Source organism: Acomys minous (assembly GCF_964271855.1).
Source record: "Acomys minous genome assembly, chromosome: 11".
Classification (NCBI taxonomy): Eukaryota; Metazoa; Chordata; class Mammalia; order Rodentia; family Muridae; genus Acomys; species Acomys minous.
This window is the reverse complement of record NC_140492.1, coordinates 112,632,861-112,648,707: the sequence shown is the minus strand read 5'-3', so window position 1 is coordinate 112,648,707 and position 15,847 is coordinate 112,632,861. Positions and strand designations below refer to the sequence as shown.

Genomic DNA, 15,847 nt, shown 5'->3' with positions numbered 1-15,847 from the left:
GTTACTGTAATGGGAAGTCTCGGTGTATTAACAAATACCCAGCCAGCTCACTGCTCATATGAGAGCTCTGAAAAACTATTGACCCCTCATTATATTTTATAGAACAAAGAGAGTGTGAGGATGGAAGAAAAATAGAATCGCATTGCGTTGAGATTTTTGTAGGCTCAATTTCCTTAACAATTACACTTTATTATGAACTCATTAAACGAGCCTACCTCCCTTACAACCTGACTAGCCTAAATAAGAGGAAAAGGAGATTAAGGGAAACAAGAATGAAACCTGGGTGTCACTTCCCAGGAATAATTCTCCTGGCGTAGTTAGCAGGATTTCAGTAGATCAGCAATTCCACCAAAGTTGCTGCTGGAACCTGGAGCCTCAGCCAGAGCCCAGAGCCTCGAACCCTTCCCCGGAGCAGTTCTCTCTAGGAGCGCCTTGAAGTGCAGTGATGAACGGCCAAACAATACCAAGTCTCAACCAAAAGTCGCTCCCTCTGTTCAAGGATGTTTTTCAGCTGGCAACAACCAAGCTCCCCAACGCAGAGGTTGGATTTCTAAGTGGATAAAAACCTGCTCTCTTCTGTATCCCACACTTGGGATCAAAACAAAAACATGTTAATCTCCCCTTCAACATTTATACTTGATGATCAATAGAAAAAAACCTGAAAGAAGAAGTCCGTTCTTATACTTCTGTGTGCTGTTGGGTAACTATGAACCACACTTCTTGAATTTAAACAAAATCCACTGAGAAATGGTTTTAATCTAAACCCTGCTCTACCTGCATTTGTTTCAAAGAAAGGTTAATTAACCTGGGGAGATTGGTAATGATATTCCTTCCGTACCAATTTATGAAGGCGCTTAGTCCTCTGACTTTTCCTCTTAGCACTGCTTTCATTGTGTCCCATGAGTTTGGGGTATGTTTTGCCTTCATTTTCACTGAATTCTAGAAAGCCTTTAATTTCTTTATTTCCCCTTTGTCCCAGTGGTCATTGAATAGAGAGTTGTTCAGTTTCCATGAATTTGTAGGCTTTCCGTTGTTTCTGTTATTTTTGAAGTCCAGCCTTCATCCACGATGCTCTCACAAGATACAAGGGATTATTTCAGTTTCATTGTATCTGTTAAGCCCTGCTTTGTGACCGACTATACGGTCATTACGGAGAAGATTCTGTGAGGTGCTGATAAGAAGGAATAGTATTTTGTGTTTGGGTGAAATGCTCTGTAGATATGTTAGGTCCATTGTATTCATAACATCTGTTGGTCTCTGGCAGCCACCGTACAGGGGGAGCATCACTAGGCAGCTGAGTTTCCTGGAGGCGGCACACTGTTTGGTCAGCTGTGATAGGTGTACCTTGGAGAGGCACAGCCCCAGGGGCTTTGTCTCCAGATTGCTTCTTGCTGCTGCTATGTCTTCTCATGTTTGTCATTGCTATGTCCCTCACATATGTGGTGTGCTGCGATTGGGCACAGGGAGACCCTCACTGCCTGCTGTGGTTGTTCCCTTGGTGACTGCCCACTCATTTGGGCAATTCTCCTCCAGATCAACACAAAGATGAACTTTCATAAAATAATATTGTTTAGATAGATTAATGATTTTACAGAATTCCTCATTTGATTTAAATACATTTTAGGAAGTTAGGCTAAGATGTTTTTGTCAGAGGCTCTGATGTAGGAAATCTTGAGGAACAATTTGAAGATCAGAAAACTACACTCTTAATAGTTGAGCTGGGGACTTCTTGGGGTTAGGGAGGAAGAACAGTAGCCCAGTTAGCCATGGCTGGCATGACTCTCTTGCTGAAGCTGGCTTGGTGGGTAGGTGATGATTAATTCCTTGGACTCATGTTTGCCCTCAGATTCCTGATATGCATTAATAAAAATTGTTAATGAGTAGATGTGCTCCTTGAGGATTTAAAATAGAAATGGCTGGTTGTTTTTAGATGAAAGTTTAAATTTGTGATTCTTTTAAGATTTTTATGAGATTACTTTTTAAGGTAACTGATTCTTTCTCTGTAACCACACAAGAGTGACTAAGATAAAAAACTCAAGTGACAGCACATCTTTCCTGCCACAGTGGACTGCAATCCACTGAATCACAAGCCGAAACGCATCTTCCCTCCCTCAAGTAGTTTCTATGAAGCATTTCAGTCACTCCAATGTAAAAAGCACTAATGTATCTGGCAATTACTATTGGATGTCAGACAGTAAATTTAAAATTTTGGGGATGAGGATGCTTTTGTATTTCTGCAAATAGTCTAATTTTTTCCCCTGGGACAGGATAAGATTCTGGAAAAGTTGTTTACTTTGGGGAAGCTCACTTTAAAGCATTAAGAAAAATTACACTAGCCAGGCATGGTGATGCACACCTGCAATCCCAACATGTGCATGAGGAGGCAGAGACGGGCAGATGTCTGAGTTTGAGGCCAGCCTGGTCTACAAAGCTAGTCCAGAACAGCCAGGGCTACACAGGGAAATTCTGTCTCAAAAAAGAAAGAAACAAAGAAACCAAGAAAGAAGGAAAGAAGGAAAGGAAAAGGAAAGAAGGAAAGGAAAGAGAAAAGAAAGACTATGCCAACATTTTGTTTGGGTTTCTCTGTCCAATTAACTTTTAAGTTTCCAAGTTGCCTGGGGATAATAGACACTTACCCTGGATCTGTGAACCCTGAGGGTCTTTTCTTTTAATCTTGTATGGTGATTCTCTGTATGGTTAGAGAAACACACACACACACACACACACACACACACACACACACATCTCTCTCTCTCTCTCTCTCTCTCTCTCTCTCTCTCTCTCTCTCTCTCTCTCTCTCACACACACACACACACACACACACACACACACACACACTCTGAGCCATACACAGCTGAATGCTTTGCATACACACACACCACACACACACACACACACACACACACACACACACACACACACACACACAGACACACTGATCCATACCCAGCTGAATGCTTTACAGTGAGCATCAGCAGATCTCCAGGGCTGTCAGCCCTTTCTCCTCACATTTAGATGAAAAGAGGCACGCTCTAGCTTGTTTCTTAAGGCATGAAACTGTGTGGAACTCTGTATATAAAAAGATGTGATTAGCTGAGACTTTTTTTTTTTTCACGTATTCACTGCTGATGAGAGTGAAACTAGTGCAGCTACTTTGGAAATCAGTATAGATGTGCTTCTTAAAAGAGAGAAATAGATCTGCCACATAATCAGGTGCATTGATTTTAGGTAAATACCCTGTCTTAGAGTTTTACTGCTGTAAAGAGACACCATGACCAAAGCAACTCTTATAAGGAAAAACATTTAAATGGGGCTGGCTAACAGTTTCGGAGGTTTAGTCCACTATCACCGTGGCGGGAAGGACGGCAGCGTGCAGGCAGCCATGATGCTGGAGGAGCCAAGACCTCTACATCGTGATCAGAAGGCAGCCAGGAAGAGACTGTGTGAGTGTTTTACATTGGGGCCCAGCTTGTACTCTTAAGTCTGTAAAGCACAGCCCCCCACGGAGACACACTTCCTCCAAGGCCACACCTCCTAGTAGTGCCACTCCCTATGGCCAAGCAGTCAAACCACCCCACCCCACTCTCTGGCCTCCGTAGGTGCTGTAGCCACATCATAATGCAAAAATGCAGTCAGTCCAACTTCAAAAGCCCCCCCCCATAGTCTATTACAGTCTCAGCAATGTTTAAAAGTCCAAGTTCAAAGTCTTTTTCTGAGATTCATGCACTCTCTTAGCTGTAATCCCCTCTTACCTGTAATATCAAAATAAAAAATGGGTGACATTCTTCTAATATACAGTGGCATGGGATATACATCATCATTCCAAACCTAGGGAAGGGATCATAGTGAGGAAATATAGAACCAAAGCAAGACCAAAAACCAACTGGGCAAACTCCAAACTCTGTGTCTCCATGTCTGATGTCAAAACAATCTTCAGATCTCCAGTTCCTTTCAGCTTTGTTGACTTCAACACACTTCTCTCTCTCGGGCTGGTTCCACTCCCAGTTGGCAGCTTTCCTTGGCAGGGGGCCCAGAACTCTGCCATCCTGGGGTCTCCAAAGCAATCCAGATCTCCCTTTCACAGCTTCTGGAACACAACTACTGTTGCTGCCGTTCTTTATTGCCATCCTATGGTACTGGCATCTTCCAGTCACTGTTAGGGATGGCAGCTGGTGTCCACTTCCCCTTCTTCGTGCTAGAAATCATACGGCTTGAACCTGTGCAGGCCTTGTGCCTCCTGCCAGTCCCTGTGAGTTAGCACGTGCATCAGTCCTGTTGGTCTGGAAGATACTGTTTCCTTAGATTTAACCCATCATCTCTGGTCTTACAGTCGTTCAGCCTCCTCCTTCATGTGTATCCTTGAGCCTTAAGCTGACAGTTTTGAGGAAGATGTCCTTAAGACTAGATGCTCCAAAGTCTCTCACTCTCTGTCCCTTTGTGGGTCTCTGTATTAGTCCCATCTACTACAAGAAGAAGCTTCTCTGACAGCTGAGCAAAGCACTGATCTATGAGATAATATGTATTTAGGAGTCTTTTTTTTTTTTTTTTTTTTTGCTGTGGGCTTTTTTTAAAAAAGCAGAATTACAGTATTAAATTTTCCCTAGGCCTATAACCTATCTAGTGCCGAGTTCTTGGCCACTTTAGCAATGTCAAGTATGGGTTCCATCTCATGGAGTGGGCCTGCAGTCCAACACAAAGGTGAGTGGTTACTCCTATGACAGTAGTGCCACTGTTACACCAGCATGTACAGGCAGCTCAGAGTGTGTAGCTGGGAGATATGGTTGCCTTTTCCCTCTGTTAGCATGTTGAGTACCTTCCAGTACCATGAGCACTAGTTGGTAATCGTAAAAACTTCTAGTTAGGCCCCAGCTAGACTTCTCCATTCTTGATGGCAACACCTTCTTAGCTCCACACAGCAGTACTTTATCTGTAGCTTCAGGTTTCGGGGCCTAATTAAAAACCTCATCATTTGTGTCTGTCTCTTTAAATACTCAAGACTATGCCACGGCCCACTATATACTAATCTTACAGTGTCCCATGTTCCAACCTGTTTTTTTCCAATTAATAGGCTGTCTCTCTCTCTCTCCCCCCCCTCCTTCCCTCTCTCTCTCTCTCTCTCTCCCTCCTTCCTTCTCTCTCTCTCTCCCTCTCTCTCTCCGTCTCTCTCTCTCCCCTCAGTCCATCCCTCCCTTTCTTCCTCCCCTCTCCTTTTATATGTGCACTGTTTAAATTTCATTACCATTTAAGTTAGAATATGGGCAATCTACCCTGTAAACCATAGAACACCATATTTATATGTTTGGTCTTACTGTATTATTTCAAGGCTAATCACTTGGCCTTGGATAACCAATTAGGAGGGCTCATCCCTGAGGAGGACTAATTCTTCATCTTTCAACAGTCCTTAGTTAGCCCTAGTTCTTTGTATATGGGGATAGGTCACTTGAGATGTCCCACTTCCATGTCAGCATGTCTATTAGTGTCAGCGCTGTTTCCATCTTATTTAACCAGCCATCCTGTGGCAGTATTATGGGTGTGACTTCCGTACCATTTCTAGGAGATACAATTTCACAGCAGACTTTCTGGTCCTCCGGCTCTTACAACCTTTCCACCCCGTCTTCAGTGATGCTCCCTTAGCTTTAGGTACAGGAGTTGTGTAGTAGATGCGTAATGAACCCCATGATCAGTTCTCTGTGACTTGACTGTTGTGGTTTTCTGTGTTGGGCCTCTCTGTGTCATGCAACACTACACAGTCTAGGAGGTTGTATTTACATATTTATGCATATATACATATAGCAACAATAAACAAAGGGAAAAAAAGGGTCTTAATTTGAAAAGGGAATTGAGGGCCAATGGAAAGGATTTGAGGGAAAAAAGAGAGATGTCTAACAATGTAATTATCATTTGATGAAAAGTTTAAAACTAATAAAGAAAAACCAAATAAAGACAAAAGAAGAAATCAAATTAGTAGACACATCAAAGCAATATAATGTTTTTTAAACATTGTCGAGGATTCATGACATTTCATGAATTCATTTTGTTATTTTTTGTCCATATGAAATTATGGTTCAAAAAGCTAATTATAGATATATCGCCTTTTATACACAGCTGAATTACTATGTACTCATTTGAAGTTTCCCAGTATTAACACACATTTTGTTTAATATTTGAAACAATTGAAGTTGGAGTTAAGTGAGTTATGAATGAGTCAAATTATCAAAAATAATATATTAAAAACTAAAAGGAAATTGCTACTTGCAGTACTGGCTCACTAAATGCATGCTGTTTCTGCTCACACCACATGATGGCACCATTTCAATTAACAATGGCAAATACTGGCCTCCAAAATTTGATTTTAATTATGCATCTTTTGAATACCTCTGGATCTTCATAAATAAAACTTCAGCATACACTGCAAGCACATGGTTTGTAGGCCCAACCAACTCTGCATAACGGACTTTGAACTATTTAATAGTTAAGCCTTAACTATGAATATGTTTTAAGATTCCCTGACTCATGAAGACTGAAAGCTGGTGTTTTCTGAAAGATTTTGCTACCATGTTTTGATGCTGCCCTCAGAGCAAAGGAAAGTGAGTACAAAGCATAACATTTAAATTTCAGGGCAGTTAAGAATCTCCCACTGTGCCAATCCACGTCTGAGAAATCAAAGTGTCCCAAATAGTAAACCCGGATCAGAATATTACAAAACAGTATATGAGAGATTGAGAAATTTTCCTTTATTCACAAGGTGAAACTATGAGGGAAAATGTGGGTATAATGTAATCATACACAAGAAAAATTTATTTAGTCTGTCATCTACCATCCTTGCTTATTAACATCTTAAACAGCAAGGTCTTACTGCCATGACCCCTTTTTTTATATTGTTGCTTCCCTTCTCTAAGAGAAGAAAGCTCCACACTCTGTCCAGCCAATTCTTATTAGTATTTAATTTTCACAAAAGCCTGATGATATAATCATTTTTGCTTTATAAGTGAAAGAGAACCCAGACACTCAAGGCCTCCCATCTAGCAAGAAACAGCAAAGTTCTATATGTAGTTCAAGTACAACATACACCCTTAACCCCGGCATGCTACCGTGTGGCCCTAGGGTGAGTGTGCCTCTGCCTTCTGTATTGTCCATTTGTTATGTGCGTTAAAACATCACCCTTAGTTGTACCTGTGCACTTGCTGCAAGAAATAGCCAATGTAGTCCCAACTAAATACAACCACTTAAAAATACTGGTGAAAGAGTCTTGGGTCACTATCATGGTCCACTGGCTGTCAGTGTACACTGGGGATGTCCCTCTTAAGATTCCAGAGTTTGGGGCTGGAGAGATGGCTCAGTGGTTAAGAGCACTGCCTACTCTTCCAAAGGTCTGAGGTCAATCCCCAGCAGCCACATAGTGGCTCCCAGCCATCTGTAATGCAGTCTGGTGCCCTCTTCTGGCACGCAGGTGTCACATGCAGGCAAAGCACTGTGTACATAATATATAATTAAATCTTTAAAAACAACAACAACTACAAAAAGATTCCAGGGTTGTTGTTGTTTTTTTGAAGAATTATAATTTCAGAGAAAAGTGAAGATCTTTGCGGTACTATTTGAAACATCTTAACCATGTTAGGACTGAAAAAACAGCAACAGGTAACAAATGTTAGGTATCGGGTTAAATGGGTAAGCTTTGGAATCGTCTAAAACAGGAAAGATTATAAAGTTCAAATAACTGACTGAACTTGAACATATTCTCCCAAGTGTTTAATGGGCATCTGACCGCCCCTTCCTCAAGTGTCTAGAATGCCTGACAATCCTACAGCCCAAGAATTGCTTTCAGTTTTGAGCAGCTGGGGCTGTTCTTTAGATACCAAGCTGGAGGTATGTTGGGCTAATATCCACTTATAAATGAGTATATATCATGCAGGTCTTTCTGGGTCTGGGTTACCTCAGGATGACTGTCTCTAGTTCCATCCATTTGCCTGAAAATTTCAAGACTTCCCTGTTTTTGATTGCTCAATAGTATTCCATTGTGTAAATGTACCACAGTCCCTTTATCCATTCTTCGACCGAGAGACATCAGAGGAAGGGGATGCAGGCTATCTAGATGAGACCTGCTAGGCAGTGGACAGATACTGGGGGAGGAGGACACTGGTCAGAGGTCTAAGGGAGGGGAATAGGCAGAAGAGGCAGGGGCGTGGGAACAGGAAGATAAGAGCAAGAGGATTACAATCAAGATGTAATGAAAATAAATTATAATTTTAAAGAGAGAAGAAGAAAGAAAAAAGAGAAGGTGGCGGTGGTTGTGGCTGCTGACATCTTGGAAGATTGCTGACTTGGGTGGGAGCCATTCTCAGTCAGGAAGGGGCATCAGGAGAGTCGTTGAGAGGTCACATGTGATAGAAGAGCAGTGTAGATGGGAACACGTCGGATCTGTCCCACAGGATCCATAAAGCATTCCACTTACATTGTAAGGAACTTAATCTAGCTCAACTTTGAAATGAAACATAAGTGTGCTTAATTAAACAATCTCTAATTTGAATTAGGACAGTCTAATAATGCCAGCTGAAAATAAGAAAAAGCCTTAGAATTTAAGTCTATACAGACATTCTTTCTTCTGTGTTAACTCCTTTTCTAGATTTGTGCATTAAAAAAACAACCTATAAAATTAATTTGGAGGCATCGAAAGTGTCTAGAAAAAGATAGCCTTGGTGCTGTTTAATACATTTTTCTTCTCCAACAGCTTAAATGACCAGCTCCACAAGAGGGAGCCAGTTAATATCTTATCTTCAGAATGCTAAAGTGAAACAATGAGTTGTTACTGTATTTATGTAGTTATCCAAATCGTTCAGTGCACACTCACAGTTTCTTAGGAAGATTAACTTTGTTACTACTGCCTTCTCCAAAGTAACATTTCAGATTGCCAAAGTTGAAGTGAAGTGTGGTATTATCTCATTTAAAAAGTAAATGTTAAGCAGACCATGATGGTGCATACCTGTAATACCAACGCTTGGGTGGCTGAGGCAGGAAGATTATAAATTTTAAATCAGTTTTGGCTGTATAGTTCATTTCAGGCTGACTGGCCTCTGCTGTGAGACATAGAAAATGAAAATTGTTAAAAATACATTTTTTAAAAATGTAAATTAACATTACAAAAATTGTAATTTGCTTAAATAAAAAAATTGGACAAATACTGTATTGCTTTAAACACAAAAGCAAAACGAAAAGTGCACTAAGTGGCTCCTTTTATGTGTGGAAATGCTGTTAAATGCATAGGTATCCTGAATTTGTAGTCACCGAAGTATCTAGTGATGTTACTGGAAATTATTACTATCTACTTATTTGGTCCTGAGTGTCCTAGTGACCAACATAAACTCATAAAGCCATACTTTCATATATGAATATACACATATATGATAGTCATATCTATATATACACACATGCATTGCTATTACTTAAGACAACTCATACCCAAAGAGTAACAGAAGAAATGTCAAGAAAGCCAGCTTATTCTATGGGATAACACTATCAAACTACCTGTTCTAAGAAGCGGAGAAGCACCCTTCATACTTTAGTCTTTATCCATAGTATTTCTTTCCAAGGAGATGGATGTGCCTATTAATAAAAATGTTAATTATTTAGTGCCCAGCTATGCTAGATATTACATAAGAATAACTGTTCCAGGCACATTTTATTTTATCCTCTTAACAATTTGAGAACTTAGACATTATCAATGACACCTGGTTTTTACAGCTGGGAAAACTGAGTCTCTGAGAAACTAAGTTCTAACCAAGGGTTCCTTGGGCTAAGCAAGGATTTGGATCCAAGTCAGTCTTATCCCAAGCTCCTGGAAGTTTGCCATCCATTGCCAGCAGCAGTTTGAGGATATTGCCAAGTGCACAACTTAGATTTGCATTGTCTAGTACATTATGTTTGGACATAGTTGGATGTGGAAAAGGTGTGACTTTCTTTGATGGATATCATGGGGAGAAGGATGGAGGAAAGCTATTCCCAAATTTCAAATCACTCTTGGAGTCACATGTTTTATCAGTGAGCATTGCAGTGTGGTCAGGGACATGTAGAAAAACCCAAGCCACACTTCAGGGACTTATATGAACAATGGGATAGCTTGTCTTTGATGGGGTGAGTCTCCGGCCTCCGCGGAAACCCCGTGGCTCTTTGTCTTTGGTGGGGTGAGTCTCGGGCCTCCGCGGAAACCCCGTGGCTCTTTGTCTTTGGTGGGGTGAGCCTCGGGCCTCCGCGGAAACCCCGTGGCTCTTTGTCTTTGGTGGGGTGAGCCTCGGGCCTCCGCGGAAACCCCGTGGCTCTTTGTCTTTGGTGGGGTGAGCCTCGGGCCTCCGCGGAACCCCCGTGGCTCTTTGACTTTGGTGGGGTGAGCCTCGGGCCTCCGCGGAACCCCCGTGGCTCTTTGTCTTTGGTGGGGTGAGCCTCGGGCCTCCGCGGAAACCCCGTGGCTCTTTGACTTTGGTGGGGTGAGCCTCGGGCCTCCGCGGAAACCCCGTGGCTCTTTGTCTTTGGTGGGGTGAGCCTCGGGCCTCCGCGGAACCCCCGTGGCTCTTTGACTTTGGTGGGGTGAGCCTCGGGCCTCCGCGGAACCCCCGTGGCTCTTTGTCTTTGGTGGGGTGAGCCTCGGGCCTCCGCGGAAACCCCGTGGCTCTTTGACTTTGGTGGGGTGAGCCTCGGGCCTCCGCGGAAACCCCGTGGCTCTTTGTCTTTGGTGGGGTGAGCCTCGGGCCTCCGCGGAACCCCCTTGGCTCTTTGTCTTTGGTGGGGTGAGCCTCGGGCCTCCGCGGAACCCCCGTGGCTCTTTGTCTTTGGTGGGGTGAGCCTCGGGCCTCCGCGGAACCCCCGTGGCTCTTTGACTTTGGTGGGGTGAGTCTCGGGCCTCCACAGAAACCCTGTGGCTCTTTGATCAACTTATTTCTTTGTCTAGAGAAAGAGTGGAATTGGGATCTCGGGAGCCAGGAGCCAAATGTGGCGTGAAGTACATCTTTCTGGTTAGACTTGTATGGTAGGTAAGGTGACATACTTCCTCACCAGTGGAGCCATGTTTTGTCAGATTCTCTGTCCCTCTTACTGAAAAGTCCCCTAGCTGATTCTCCAGGCTCAAATGGAGCAATTTATGAGGCTATGAGCAGTGCTTTCTCAGACTCAGCACTTGGAAGAGAATGGCCAACAATCAATCAGATGGCTCTCGGGATATAAATAAAGGCTGAATAACTGAGTCAAGCTCATGTCTAGTTGTTATGAACCAAGACTAGTGAGGAGAGGAAAGGGTGGGCCTCAATGGGCTCCTCATCTTTGAGGAAATCTTTGGGTTTAGGATCAGAAGTCATTTCTCTCTTCTATCCGGAGAGAGCAAGAAGTATTCCTCCACCACTGCAAACAACATGAAGGCTCAAAAGACTCAGAGCTTGGGCCACAGATTCTTACTCTTGAGGAAGGTGGATTCCCTGCCCTCCTATCTGACTTGCACATGTTCCTGTCTGGGTTCGGAAGAAACCAGCCAAAGAGAGAGAATCGGGCTAGATCTGTGATGCACGCCTGGAATCCAAGCTTCACAGGAGGCTGAGGCAGGAAGTTCATAAGTTCAATGTCTGCCCAGGGTCCAGAGTGAGTTTAGAACTAACCCCGGCAGCTTAGGCAGAGCCATCTCAAGATAAAAAGCAAAAAGCAGGCTGAGAATATATGTCAGTGGTAGGGCACTTACACATAGGTATGTGAAGTATACTTTGTTCAACTCCCAGTACCACAAAAGAGAGACAGGGATAGGAGAAGGGAGGGGCCAAGGAGAGACAAAGACAGAGGCCGTTAAGACAACTGAGCTAACTGTAGGCCAAGTAGGTGTTGCAGAAAGCAGCCAGCTGTCAGATCTATCGTCCTGCCCAAACAGAAAATTCTGATGAGAAGAAGCTGTAAGTTTGTGGCAACAGATAATGATGGGAGAAAGAAATAGAAGGTGTATGGGTAAGAGCTACATCTCCTGGACAGCCAGGCAGCAGTAGAAGGGTCCTATAGAATCCACTGGGAGTCTTGACTTTTATGTAGACCACACAAGAAAGATCCCAAAGGGAGGGAAAGGATTAAAATCAAAATCGAGATTGATACTTTAAGTGTAATGAGCTGTAGTGGCTCAGAGTGGCTGGAAATTCATGGGATCTATTCCAGATGGTATTTAAGTGACAAGAAATGAAGACAGGATTAGGCACGGTTGAAGGCGGCAACTGGAAGAAATAAATCCTTTATGCATTTATGCCACACTGACTGGACGGTTCATCAGCTCTCATGGGGTCCTGCAGAATGTCTCCTCGTCCATGGAGGCAGCTGATAATGGTTCGACGATCAACGGAAATGATGGCATCCGATTAGAAGTGGCCATGGTGAGTGTCCATTCGCAGCCACACTGCCTTGTCTGCCTTCCTCCACATCCAGTTGAGAGTGGGCCACAGAGAGATGACAGGGCACACCTAACATTTGCTCAGGTGGTACTAAAGCAGACAGCCTGAGAATCCATTCAGACCTTCATCTTGAGAACACATGAGAAAGCAATCCACTTTTCCTCTGTGTAATTTATATCTCTTGTTCTTTTCTGTATGTTAGTAGACATTTTTTATTGTAAGGTCTAATTCTAAAAAGAAAAAAGTATTATGTTCATTATCCCCAATGATTCTGGAAAGGATGAGATAACTCTGGAAAGGATGATGTGATAAGGAGCAATAGAGGAGAAGCTGTAGTTGTTCCATTGACATATACAGGGAGTTGTTAGCTGGTTGGGATCTTAACAGGATGCGGAAGATGTGGGTGGGCTTCGGAGAACTGCAGAGTGCCTGTCAAAGGACACAGCCGCTACTCTATTCCTGCTGGCTGTTGCAGTATGAACATCACACCTGGCTTAGTCCAGTCTTCCAATGTCTGAAGATAAATGAAGATTTTACTTTTTCATATAAATTTTATTATTTTTTAAGCATTGGCAACTACTCAAGACATTTTAAGCACTATCAGGGCCAAACAAAGCACATCTGCGGGCTGATACGGCTGGTGGGTTGCCAGCAACCTCTGGCACAGGTAATGGGAGAAGGGTAGTCAGAGCTGAAATAGGGGCTGAAGGCTCCAGGACGGTTGATCGTTATTGCTGCTAAGTGGGCTGTGGGTGACTCCAGGGCTGGGAATGAGAACACTGTAGGAGGTCTGAAAACTAGAAGAAGCAAATCAAATTGTGCTGATGCTGAAGAATGAGGTACTGGTACCTCTAGGATGATGTCAGCCGCAGGAAGGCTTCTTTCAGGCATCCCTGAGACAGGCAGGGAGAGCAAGTGCCAGCTGAAGCACCAGCCTGCTTTGGTGACATGTAGCTGGCTGTACTGCCGTTGAGACCAAGAAGACGCAAAGTGAAAAGATAAATCCAGGCACAAGACAGAATTTGCATGAAAGCCTGGAGTATCAAGGATACCTTGGAAGAGGAAAGACATTACAAATACAACTTTTCTAAAGCACAGAGAAACATTGTTTCGAGCCAAAAGAGGCCAAATGTCTCCCTCTCCTTGGATGGTGTTTTGGGTGGAGGTGGCCTACAAGTGCTGGCCCGTGTACAGAAATGAGATCAGAGTAGACTCCGTGTGGCTCTAAGAAAATGCTACGCTGAAAAACTGGCCATGAGGTGAGCACTGTGTTTTAACACTGAACTCAAGCTGGGTTGGATATATACATTTCTTTTATTTTAATATTTATTTTTTCAGAGTTTTTTTTTTAAAAATGTGAGTACTGTGTTTACATCCTTTCTCCCCCTCCTTCACCTCTCTCCAACTCTTTCCATGTCACCCCTGCTCAAATTTGTGGCCTCTTTATCTTTATTATATATATATATATATATATATATATATATATATATATATATATATATTAATTTAACCTGGTGAGTCTATATGGTGTTGCTTATATATTATTTTAAGCTGAGCACTGAGTAGCCAGTTAGGAGGCTGGTTCCTGGGAAGACTGAGTCTCCCTCGCCCAGCAGCCATTGGTTCCCTGTAGCATTTCACCTAGGGAGCCATGTATTTCCAGGAGAGCACTCAACTAGTATTTGCACTGCCCCGTTGCCCCCTAGTTATTTTCCCTCCTTTTGAACTTGACCTCTACAGTTAGGTCCGAACACAAGGCCATCCATTAGAGACTTAAATCTGATCATATCACTGTCTCTGCTAAAAACACCCAGGCATCTCTTTTCATCTGAAACCAGTTCCAGAACCTTAAAAAGGACCCTGATCTTGTCCTCAATTTCCTTGTTTGGTGTCATTTGCTTCAACCCTGACCATCTTTCCATCTTTTATACATTTGCTACAGCCAGCCATGATCAGCCTCCCCTGACCTCTCAGTGACCATCAGCAGTCTGTGCCTCTCTCCTCTCTCTCTTCTTCTATTTCTTCTCTTCTTCTTCTTCTTCTTCTTCTTCTTCTTCTTCTTCTTCTCTCTCTCTCTCTCTCTCTCTCCTCTTTCTCTCTTCTTCTCTCTCTCTCTCTCTCTCTCTCTCTCTCTCTCTCTCTCCCTCCCTCTCTCTCTCCCTCTCTCTCTCTCCCTCTCTCTCTCCTTTCTCTCTTCTTCTTCTTCTTCTTCTTCTTCTCTCTCCCTCTCTCTCTCTTTCACTCTCTCTCCCTCTCTCTCTTTCCCTCCCTCTCTCTCCCTCTCTCCCTCTCTCTCTCCCTGCATTACTCTGATCGTTCTTACAGCATTTCCCACTATCTGGCTTTCTTTGCACTTACCTATTATTATAGCCATTTACCTCCCAGAGAACTCATACTTCTCTCAGGGTTTTATCTGCTGATCTATCCCACAGTCCTAGAGCAGTGCCCGGCACATAGTAGGTGCTTGATAAATGTGTGTTGAGTGAAGAAGTGAATGGAAGAACAAATTAAGGAAATGTTTAATGACATCTGAGCAAATTGACAAAGGCTGGGTAAGCACTTAGACAATTTTTCAGAGAGATTTAGAACATTGGTGTGTTTCCAGTGCTTAAAAACATCTAATTGTCATTGCCTATTCCTGTCCTGTGATGAGTAATGTCAGTGACACAAAGTTGAAAGGGTGGGTGGCTGCTTTCCGGAAACAAGGAAGGGTGACTCCTTGAAACTGTTGAAAGATCAGAAAGGAGCAGATAGGATTCCAGGCTTGTGTGGAAAATTTGGCTGAAGGAGGGCCCATATGTGGGTTTACAACAGAGGGGACACGATGTCTACAAGCTGGATGAGACTGTGCCAGAATATGCCGTCAGAACCTATGACTTTTCTGTATTTCTTAACTTTCAAAAGAAAAAAAAACCCACGATTTAGATATATTTCTTCAGAATGCCAGCTGTCATCAGGGTCTAGTAGTGACAGCAGTCTTTGGGGATTCCTAGTGGGCTTGCCTAATTTGCTGAGAACTCTTTTCTTCTGTAATACATATTTATAAAACATAATAGGGAGAGAGAAAGAAACATTTGAAATATTTTCTCCCAAAGCTATTTTTTCCTCTCTTCCTCTTCAAGGTAAGCAACATGCTGTAGTACACATCTATAGTATAATATTTATATCGCCTCTTGGAACTATTTATCCTCTGTTACCCTTTGCTGCAAGAACCTGGTGGAAGAGGCTGAGCGTAGGATGAGTAACTTAATTTACTACCTTATATTATCCATTTAACATCACATTAATCAAACTGCCCGGGCCAGAAAAGGCTGGGAGACAATAGTGGCTCCCATGTTACCACAATGAGTGTCTATATTTGTGATGGGCAAGACCTTACCATTTTTAACACTTAAATTATGTTTTGAATTTTAACTTTATTTAGTTTCAGAGGTTTTTCAAGT

At 42.8% G+C, this 15,847-nt stretch overlaps 1 long non-coding RNA gene across 2 annotated transcripts in view; it reads left to right on the top strand.

Annotated features, from left to right (window-relative positions):
- The window catches only part of LOC311608988, a 50,005-nt gene that overhangs the window by 5,904 nt on the left and 28,254 nt on the right, over positions 1 to 15,847 (top strand). The window lies entirely within an intron of this gene.